Source organism: Perca flavescens, chromosome 2, assembly GCF_004354835.1.
Source record: "Perca flavescens isolate YP-PL-M2 chromosome 2, PFLA_1.0, whole genome shotgun sequence".
Taxonomy (NCBI): Eukaryota; Metazoa; Chordata; class Actinopteri; order Perciformes; family Percidae; genus Perca; species Perca flavescens.
In genome coordinates, this window is record NC_041332.1 from 3,968,729 (window position 1) to 3,979,756 (window position 11,028).

Sequence of the window (11,028 nt, forward strand, 5' to 3'; positions counted from 1 at the left end):
CGAAGCTAACACTTTTCTCAGATTTTCATGCATTTTTGTGAATTTGAGAGGTCTCGTTAGGATTCCTATGAACCCAGAAATGGTGACTTTGCGCTGGGTATGGAACGCCGCGGGCTTCCGACCGTGACGGGGCTCCATCCAGCTGACAGAGGGGTCTGTGAAGGAGGACAGGCTGGGCGGCCAGGAAGCAACCCAGGCAACACCGGCCGCTGTCACGTAGACTGCGGAGCTCCTGAAGTCGTACACAGTCAAAAAGAAATTTAATTAGCCATCAATTTTCATAAAACGGCACATATTTGACCTCTACATAGTTGATTTCTCGCATAAAAAAGTCTCAGAAGTGAATTAAGTTACAAAATAGCAGACAAATATGTATAAAATTTCTGTGCAGTGTGTGTGACGTGGTGTGCATGGAGCGGCACGGAGGGGAGGGGCTGTGTGTGTGTGTGTGTGTGTATGTGTGTATGTGTGTGTCTGTGTATGTGTGTATGTGTGTGTGTATGTTTGTCTCTATGTGTGTCTCTGTGTGTGTGTCCGTGTGAGTGTGTGTGGCTATGTGCGTGTACGTTTGTCTCTGTGTGTGTGTGTGTGTCTGTGTGTGCAGGTCTTTGTGTGTGTGTGTGTGTGTATTGTGATGGAAGTTTTCCTTTGAAAGCAGCAGCGTTTAGAAATATCAATGATCAAATGAAAACGAATAACGACTGTTTGAGAATTAAACCAAAGTTTGGTCTTTGAATATTTATTTATATTTGCAAATGGAGAAAACACAGTTTCAAAGGTACACGCAGCACAACTGAAAATGTCTTTCCTAACTAGAAACCTAAAAATCAAAACATCTTATAGTGAAGAAACTCTCGTTAAGCCACCCCTCTTCAAATATCTTTAGCATGCTGCCACTTTTCTAAAAAATACCATAGACAGTCAGATGATTTTACAACCTTCCATTCTGCTCCTGTGTCTCCTACATTAGACTAAACACCTGCTTATCTCAGGAGAGATCTGAGAGAAACAAACAAATGAGGAGCTGCAATTTCTTTAGCGAAAATAACTTATGCTATTGCTCACAGTCTACAAGGCCAGCTCTCTCACTGGTGCCTTTAAGTCTACAGGAAGGAACAGGATTATGTGGAGGTTTAAAACAATCTTTAGATAAATGGTCAATATCATTAAACAAATGGTTAAAATAAAATTTGCCACCACAGTATGTATATGACCGGTTAAGGCCGTTATATGGTCCTGGGCAAGCTCCACGCAGAGCTTTCGCTGTAGCCTACGTAAGTGGCCTGATGTTTATACTTGTGCGCTGGTGTGGTCGAGCCGGCATGTGTGTGTGTGTGTGTGCGTGTGGGGAGTGTGTGGTAGAGCCAGGGAGAAGTGAGAGCATGACGGCGATTAGCTTTGGAGTGAGTATCGACTCTAGAGTCATATTGAGAGAAACAGCGTCTCCCCTGTGTTTTCTGACCACAGTGGGTAATCCATAGCAGGAATAGTTAACCCTCTCCTTGATTGTATGTTGTTTATGGAGAAGGAGAACCAGGAAACGAGTCAGGGGAAGTGCAACGCTACCACCATGGCCGGGCGACGTGCATCGCTGTGACGTTTAGTAGTTAAGGAGGGAGAGATCAATTAATATTTACTTTAATCTCCTAAATATTCCTATCATACACCCTAAAAAATGCTGGGTTATTTCATCTACCCAACCGCTGGGTTATGAAATGTTTTAACCATTATGGGTTATTTATATGGAAGTTGGGTTATTTTGTGCAACTCATGCATTGAGTCAAAATCCATCAACCCAACATACATCGGTTGACCCAGCACTTGGGTTGTTTGTGCTTCGAACGTCATCAGATCATCACCAGAGTCCACACACCGAGCGCTTGTCACAGCAGAGAACCAGTCTGGTCATCCAACGAGGCAAATACATAATACAAGGTTTGTGTACACTAGCTACATGTCTAATTCACATTGTCTGTGTTGCGTTACCTATTAAAGTACTATCTTTATATTGTGAGGCTAGTTGGTTAGTTTGGCTAACAACGTAGCTAGCTAACGTTAACCATTTAGCCGTTATCATGGAAGCATGGATAGCCTACAGCTTATCCGTTTGGTCTGAATTATATTAATGAAACAAGTTCATAATGCCTATGGGCATATGGTCATGTTTATTGAGTTCACCAGGCTAATTTGCCAGCTAGTTTCAAGCTAGCCAGGTGATTCGCCAGTTAACAAACTATCTAGCTAGCTAGGTAGCTAGCTAGATAGTTTACTAGCCAACAGGCTGTCAGTTAGTTGCTTTGCTAGCTATATTATTTTAACTGGCTATAAATGAAAGCGCTTGTTTTTCCTGAAGCTTTTAATGTGAAATGTGAAGGCATAACAGTGTATGACTTATTTAAGTATGTAAAAACAGTGAGATAACCTGATATGTCTGACTAAATGCATTTATGTGCATTTATTTAAGTAATGTGGTGACCCACAATAGATAAGAACAAATGCTTATTTAAAATGGCGGCCTGGCAAACGACAAGGGCCACTTGAGTTAAGGGTTAAGAAATTTTGGGAACCACTGCTGTACTGTTGCACTGACACTCGTGCCCTGAAGGCTATGCTTTGAGCAGCCACAAATATTCTTGTAAAAAGGTAAAAACAATTCACATGCATGCAATTTGTCATATGAATTGTATAGATAGAGAGGGAGGATTGTGATGCTAAATAAAATGGCTGTTATCTTCACATTGGATTACATTCTGCTGTTAGTCTGCATTGCTTTTACATGGTGATATCTGAATAGTTAATACAATAGCAATTGTATCTTTGCTTAAGCTCTTTTTGTGTTTGTTTCAGATCAATGGATAGCTTTGTCATTAACACTTTGACAGAATGCCAAACCTTGTCGAAAGATTTAAAAGTTAAGAAATATGTTTTCCCATCCACAGCATATCAAGTCTGCATTGCTACTAAAGCCCTTTTCAGACATGAATTCTTATGAAAAATAATTTCCTCTTTTTTTCAATAGCTTCCATGTAATATGTCAAAGTGACTCCAATAGATGAATAGAGCCGGCCACTGGATTCCTGGAGGAAAGGCTGCGGAACGTCAGGAAGCGGCTGAGATCAACCAGCAGGTCGCGGAGCACGGCACAGACACCACCACAAACGCCAGATGATGGCGCTCTTGCAAGGGCTCTCATACCAGGTAATTATTAAACTGAAAAATTATTTGATGAAGCAAAACATAGCCAGATAGAGACCTACATGCCGAACACAGCAGTCTACAGGGCCAAGTGGATTAGGGACAACAATTGGACCATCGATCAGATCCTCGAAGAGTTCCCTCACCTAATGACCAAAGGCATGGTAGGTATAGGATGCATTGTTTATAATGTTTTATTAGTGTGCCACATTGAATTGGTGTGAAATGTGTTTTCCATTTTATAGATTGCACAGGCTTGTCCTGCATGGGGATGCTGCATCAAAGTTGTTTGAAACTTGGTCACGTGAAATGCCAGGGGGGGAGTTTAAAGTTTATTCAAAGTAGAATACTTGCTTGCAAGTAGAGCTCATGGCTCTTAATAGCAGCTTTTTAATAGGAATTTGAATTTGTTCAGTATAGACCTGTTGAATGTTCAGCCAGTTCATTCGTAATTGTTGTTTTGCTCTGAATGTTTTCCTACCTGAGTGATATGAACTGCACCAGTTCCACTATATTGTTGATATAATAACATTTTTTTAAAGATTCCATTATGTTGTTTTGTTTTTGTATTGTTTAAGTGTTTATTAAATAATATATGTATACATCTAGCATGTATTCTGTTCTAGGTTTGAAGTTTAACAGTTTTATTGCAATTTATTTTCTTAAATTGTACTGTAATGTGTTAGAATTAATCTGGCATATGCGTTAATTTTGCCCAGCATTCGGGTAAACTATATAACAAATATGTAGTTGAATCAACCCAGAATTATAATTAACAGATGGATCGCTTCGCATTTGCTCGGCATATCCATCTGGGAACTTTCCGTTGGAGAACTTTTGGGAAGGGGCGGAAATACTGGTTGGATGAACCATCTGTCTATCACCTATGTTAGTGATAGACGGGCCAAATCAACCAATCAGATCCACGAAGCGTATGAAAATACAACCACAAGCCCGCCCCTGCTGCTGCAGGCAAAGCATAGCTCGTAAGCTCAGCATGCAAGCAACATGTCGGTAAAGGAGATTTGCCGTTTGTGTAACGAGAATTTAGGAATAAAAGAATAAAAGGCCCCATTTCAGGTTCCCGGACCATATTCCAAAAGAAGGATCCAAGAGAAAAAAAGCATTAGCGAGCGGCTAACAGAATTAGGACTACCGCTGGTGTGTGTGTGTGCATGTCTGTGTGTGTGTGTGTGTGTGTGTGTGTGTGTGTGTGTTTTGTTTATGTATGTTTGTGTGTGTGTGTGTGTGTGTGTGTGTGTGTGTGTGTGTGTGTGTGTGTGTGTGTGTGTGTGTGTATGGGCATGTGTTTGTATGTCTGTCTCTGTGTGTGAATGTGTGAGTCTGTTTATGTGTGTGTGAGTGTGTACATGTATGTGTATAGTTGTCTGTGTGTTTGTATGTGTGTGTGAGACTGTCTGTGTGAGTCTGTGTGTGTGTTTGTTTGTGTGTTTGTGTGTGTGTTTTATTGGTGTTTGTGTGTGTGTGTGTGTGTGTGTGTGTGTTTGTGTGTGTGTGTGTGTGTGTGTGTGTGTGTGTGTGTGTGTGTGTGTGTGTGTGTGTGTGTGTGTGTCTGTGTCTGTGTGTCCTGCAGCATTCCTCCTGTTCAGACTGCTGGCGTCTCCTAACGTTAGAGCTGAATAATAGAAACGCCTCTATCTTTTGTATCAGCCTGTATATTCATTCCAATCTCTCCTACGTCATGTATTCACTGGAAGATTATTATCTTTCCTGTGTAACGTGTGTGTGTGTGTGTGTGAGAATGTGTGTGTGTGTGTGTGTGTGTGTGTGTATGTCTGTATGTGTGTGTGTCTGTCTGTCTGTGTGAATCTGTGTGTGTGTGTGTGTGTGTGTGTGTGTGTGTGTGTGTGTGTGTGTGAGAATGTGTGTATGTGTGTGTGTGTGTGTATGTCTGTATGTGTGTGTGTCTGTCTGTCTGTGAATCTGTGTGTGTGTGTGTGTGTGTGTGTGTGTGTGTGTGTGTGTGTGTGTGTGAATGTGTGTGTGTGTGTGAGAATGTGTGTATGTGTGTGTGTGTGTGTGTGTGTGTGTGTGTGTGTGTGTGTGTGTGTGTGTGTCTGTATGTGTGTGTGTGTCTGTCTGTCTGTGTGTGTGTGTGTGTGTGTGTGTGTGTGAGAATGTGTGTGTGTTTGTGTGAGAATGTGTGTATGTGTGTGTGTGTGTGTGTGTGTGTGTGTGTGTGTGTGTATGTGTATGTCTGTATGTGTGTGTGTCTGTCTGTCTGTGTGAATGTGTGTGTGTGTGTGTGTGTGTGTGTGTGAGAATGTGTGTGTGTTTGTGAGAATGTGTGTGTGTGTGTGTGTGTGTGTGTGTGTGAGAATGTGTGTGTGTGTGTGTGTGTCTGTATGTGTGTGTCTGTCTGTCTGTGTGAATCTGTGTGTGTGTGTGTGAGAATGTGTGTATGTGTGTATGTGTGTGTGTGTGTGTGTGTGTGTGTGTGTATGTGTGTGTATGTATGTGTGTGTATATGTCTGTGTTTGTGTATGTCTTGCGTAAATATGTTATTTATGTAAATAACATGCAAATGAGGTACCCACCAACAATGTTAACTCGGTTTTTTTACAAGTCCCTATATAAGATGGTCAAGTCATTACTTTATCAATTCAGATGTTTGAAGTTGTGCATGAGCTAATAAGGCTATGGTGAGTATACCTGATTTTTTTCACACCTCTAGCACCTTTAGAAAGGTCGGTCCCCACAAGTGATTGTTTTAAAGTTGGTCCTCATACAACTTATAAACCAGTATGTGCATGTCTGTGTGCGTGTATGTTTGTCTGTGTGTGTGTGTGTCTGTGTGTGTATGTGTCTGTGTGTGTGCGTGTGTGTCTGTGTGTGTTAGGGTTAAGCTGTTTTTTTTAATATGAACTTCTTCCTTAAACTCCTGCCAACAACACTAACAGTCTTTTGCGGGTGTGGTTTCTAAAGAAGTGAACACGCTCTCTCCCACGGTTGTTAAAACTTACTTTTTTTTTTTATTTCTTTTCGTTAAAATATTAATCACTGCATTACAACATTGGTAGGAGCTACTTATATATAAAAAAATCACCTTGCCTAAAGTTTTATTTTAAAAAGTTGTTAAAACCACAGATATGACAAAATTATTTTCGTAATTTCTAGCTAGCGATCTACCTAGCAAGTCGCCATTTTGGAGTGACGTCACAGCCTACGTAACGGGGTTGGTTGGTTCTGTTGGCGAGTGAAGAGAGTGAAGCGTTCCTGGACCGTACTGAATACGCACTTGATTTTAAATGGAGGAAGACGAACTTGAAAGACCTGTTGAGTCCGTGTGTCCCATTGCGTACACATTTGAGCCGATACGGCGTGGGAACCCGAGCGGTGGTACGTTGATTTGTCGAACAGCCGGTGGTGGTTTGGGGCGAAGAGCGGGTTGGCAACGCTACCTGGTGTCAGTGTGGCTGTTGTACTGCGATGCCCACCGTGTCGGAGTCCATCTGCTGTCAAGAGGCTGATCTTGACCATGTATTGCATGGTCAATCCTGCATCACTATGGCGCGCACATTTGCCAGGATGTCAGAGCGGAGACACTGGAGCGTCCCATCAATAGCTGGTAAGTCAAGCTAGCTTTAACCGCGGAACGCTAACGTCGGACGGACCGCTAGCTAGCTGTTCAGCTCATTCTCTGTAAGCGATGCAGCATAAAAGCATAGCGGAACCAGCAAGCCGGTGTTAGTTAGCGAACGTTAGCTTGCTAACTCCGCCTTAACGTTACCCTCTCACCACATCGTTAACAGAAAACAAGCCGAAAAAAGCCGTCACTCGTGGCGATGGCAGTGTGCTTTGTGTGGAGGAAGCATGAAGTTAATTTGACTCATTTAGCAGCTGGCTTTCTGCCTCGTAACGTTACTACTCCACTGCTCGTTTTTCCGTCAAGTTATTGTAAAACCTCAGCTCCGCAACTTGCCGGATTAAATATCAGGTAATAATCAACTGTAAAGTAGCTACACCTTTTAAAGGATCCCTTGGTAAATCAGCCTCTGCCGGGTATAAAGTGAAATTGTAGAAAAGTGACTTTTGTGCATGGACAATTGAAACGTAAATGTACAAGTACAATGTACAAGTGCCTCAAGAAGTTAATGTCGAGCCCTGACTAAGTTAGCATGAGTTAGTTCATGCTTACAGCTGTTAACTAATAATAACTGTACCTAACGTTAGTTGTTTGATGTCGGGATATTCCTACATTCAGCCAGGTTTATTGTCAATAACTTTTGACTGAGATCATCACTAACGCAGCCATATTCTGTTATCTGACAGAAATTATTCACCCTCTTGTAATTGATAGCAGATACAAATAATACATAATGTAATGTGCTAGATTACATCACCAACGTTATTCTGCAGTGCAAAACCCATACAGACAAACAGTATTGAACAGAATTCTGTGGCCCTGTGGTCAAAACAACAATCGGCAGACCTCCCCTGGTAACTGACAACCAGATTTAAAAAAACATTTTATGAACTAAATCATGTGGAACTGCATGAATAGCTAACAGTTCTGGAGAGTAAATGTATGAATACATGTAGTTACACTAAACTACTAAATAAATGTGTACATATACATTACAAAATAAGTGTTTTATAAGGCCATGAAATGTACAAAAAAATATTATTTGAAACCTAACCAATACATTTCTTTCTTTTCATCAGTCTATTTAGGTTGACTGCATTCCGGCAATTTACCCTTTGGGCCAGAGGGCATTTGGGGAAGAAGAACCGGATTCGGATTCCAGCCTGTGTTGTTGGCTCCATCAGGGAGTTTTTCCATCCCTGGAATATCATGGTTTTGAATATGCATATGATAAATTTTAAGTTGCATTTAATGTTTGCCATTAAAGAGGATTTATTGTAATATTTCATCAAGTGGTTTAATGGGCATTTAAATTATATTTAGTAGTTTTGAGAAGGAATGTGAATATTTAACAGCAATGCAGGTAAGTCAAGCCAGGTGGTTGAGGTACTGGCTCAGTATACTGTGACCATGGATGTAAAGCCTTGTATGTTTAAACAATCACTCTAATAGAGTAAAGACTCTAATACACATTTGAAAGTTTAACATCAAATAATTATTTTATAGGCATAGTGATTAAATGGCAACAGCTTGTCTGACACTGAACTGAGCTCAGACTTGCACAAATAATGTACTTTAAATAATGGGAAATTTACAATGTAAATCCATGTAACTCATTTAGAAAAAAAATGCTCTAAATTAATTCTAATATACAGTGTAATCATGGAACAATTAAGGAAATTAACAATCAAGGAAAAAAACAATTTTGACAAGGATAGTGTTAGTCGCTTTAACATGTTACTAAACTTTGTGTTGTTCTTTCTGCTCTTCCTCAGTCAGGGTTTGTTACTCTGTTACGGGACTGTGAGGATGCGAATCTGCTCAGATGTATATCAGCCAAAATGACAACGAAATTCAAAATAAACAACCATTAGAAACACCTGAAAGCATTCATCTACAACTCGTGTCCTAATTTGATTCACTAGAGAAGGTCAACACAGTTGATGGAAACCTCGAAGAAATATTTCTTACCGTGACTCCAACTTTCTTTTATATATACATATATATATATATATACATATATATATATATATATATATATATATATATATAAAAAAAACAGAGGACAGCGGACATCAGCCAATCAAAAAGGCTTATTTTGTTGCGAGCCAATTCAGGGGTGGTAAAACCTGGAGTCTGGAGTGAAGTGTAAGCCTGACTGCTATGGAAAGTTGGAGTCACGGTAAGAAATATTTCTTTGAGGTTTCCATCAACTGTGTTGACCTTCTCTAGTGAATCAAATTAGGACACGAGTTGTAGATGAATGCTTTCAGGTGTTTCTAATGGTTGTTTATTTTGAATTTCGTTGTCATTTTGGCTGTTATTAATACATCAGATAAATCATATGCTGCTATGGAAATATTTAGGCAAGGGGACGTGTTTTGGGTTGGGAGGGGTAATTTAACAGGTGTTTATGAGAGCTGCTGTTTGGACTGAGAGATGCTCATGATGATCATACGTTTAATAGATATTGGTGAACATTGTTTATTTGATTTTGATGCTGACTCCTGTGGGTCGCTGAATGCCCTGCCTGTCTCTTCCCTGCCTGGCTGGTGCGTTTTAGTGCCCTGTCCCTACGGCGGACTGATGCCTCTGTCTTGCTGTTGTTGGAGTATGTTGGGCGGTCAGTAGAGCACACATTATAGGCAGTGAAATTGAAGAAAGAAGGAGCAACTTCAGGCTTTAGTCTGTTGGTCCGGCGAACAACTAGTTTACCAAACTCAAAGGTCTTCTCCTCAATGTAATCCTCCTCCAGAAAATGTTCACTGCAAACCCTAGAGTCAGCGCCCATCGGAGGGCTCTTTCTCTTCAGAGGCGTTAGCCAGCGCAGCAGTACAGTTTTCCGTTTCAGCGGAGGTTTATGAAAATGGACTGTTTTGTCCTTGGCTTTGACCCTGTAAAAATCGTTTTTACATCCAGGAGCAATACAATAGTGGCCTCCCTTTCGTATTCTTCTGTCCTGTGGCTCCTCAGTCTCCATCTTCCACTAAGCTTAGTTACCTGTATTTCACTGTCTCTTCCACTAACTGAACGTTAGCTCTGTCGCCCCCTACACTTTAACCACGCCCACTTACTCAGACCACTCCCTTTCCTAACATTTGAACCGTTTAAGGTAGAGTCTTGTGTGAAGTGTCATTGAACTCAGCAGAGAGTTCCTTTTCATTGGTGACGATTTGCGGTGTCTGAGTGCCACGCAAATGCACGGTCGCATGGAGCGGCATCCGCCAGTAACCCCAACGCGTGAAGAGGCGCCCAGAAGGGCCCATCCAACACTGCTTACAGCTTTAATTATCTGTTGTTATACGTGTATTCTTTGTTTCGTTACTTTACTTACATACTCCCCAAAACCTGCAAGCAGACCTGGATGTATAAAAGAGTTCTCCTTTAATGGACTAAGCATAACGCAGTAAACCCTAAGATTTCTGTTGAATGTCATGATTTATTGGAGCATGTCAACAATGTGGCTAGAATGATTTTGGTTTGGACAGCTCGACTGTGGATGTCAAAGTTCACCTTGATGGACTGTGAGTGCTGGTTAAATTATTTAAAGTGAAACTAAGTAACTCTTTAGAGTCTTTTTACAAATGAAAAGCACAAATGATAAGCAATGAAACACATCCTTTCTCAATTACAATACACTAAGGGGTTTTACTGATGCAACCTTTCTTGGTCTGTTATGACCAGTAGCTTATGGTGGCTAATGTTAGTGCTTTGGGCGCATGTCTGTGGGAAGTTGGGGGGTGGCCTGCTCACAGGTCGCCCTTCAAACCTGCTGGTTTACCGTGCATAGAAACCTGCTGTATAAAGACGAAGGGTGAGTTGTTGTTTTAGACTAACTATGTTTCTGTAATTAATCTGGATACATTAAAAAGCTATACAGTATCATGTATTCAAGTGCCTTAGCTTGCCAACACAAAGCTAACATTAGCTTAAAAACAGTCCTTTTCTAATGACCAGTACCAACGGGGTCAGTCAAAAACAAGAAATTCACACCTCTCAGCTCAGTGTTTCCTTTCAAAATAATCTCACATAGAAGTTAGGTGCAGTACAGACTTCACCTTATGCTAAGCCAGGGAAAAATCTGTACGTAACTAAAGTAAGAAAAACGTACGAGGAAACAAAAACCTAACAACAGAGCTGCAGTAAGAGGCGAGCCAACGCTGGAAGGACAACATCCCAACTTCAGTTTCCTTGGAATCAAACTTGAGGTTTGTACATGTTGTTAC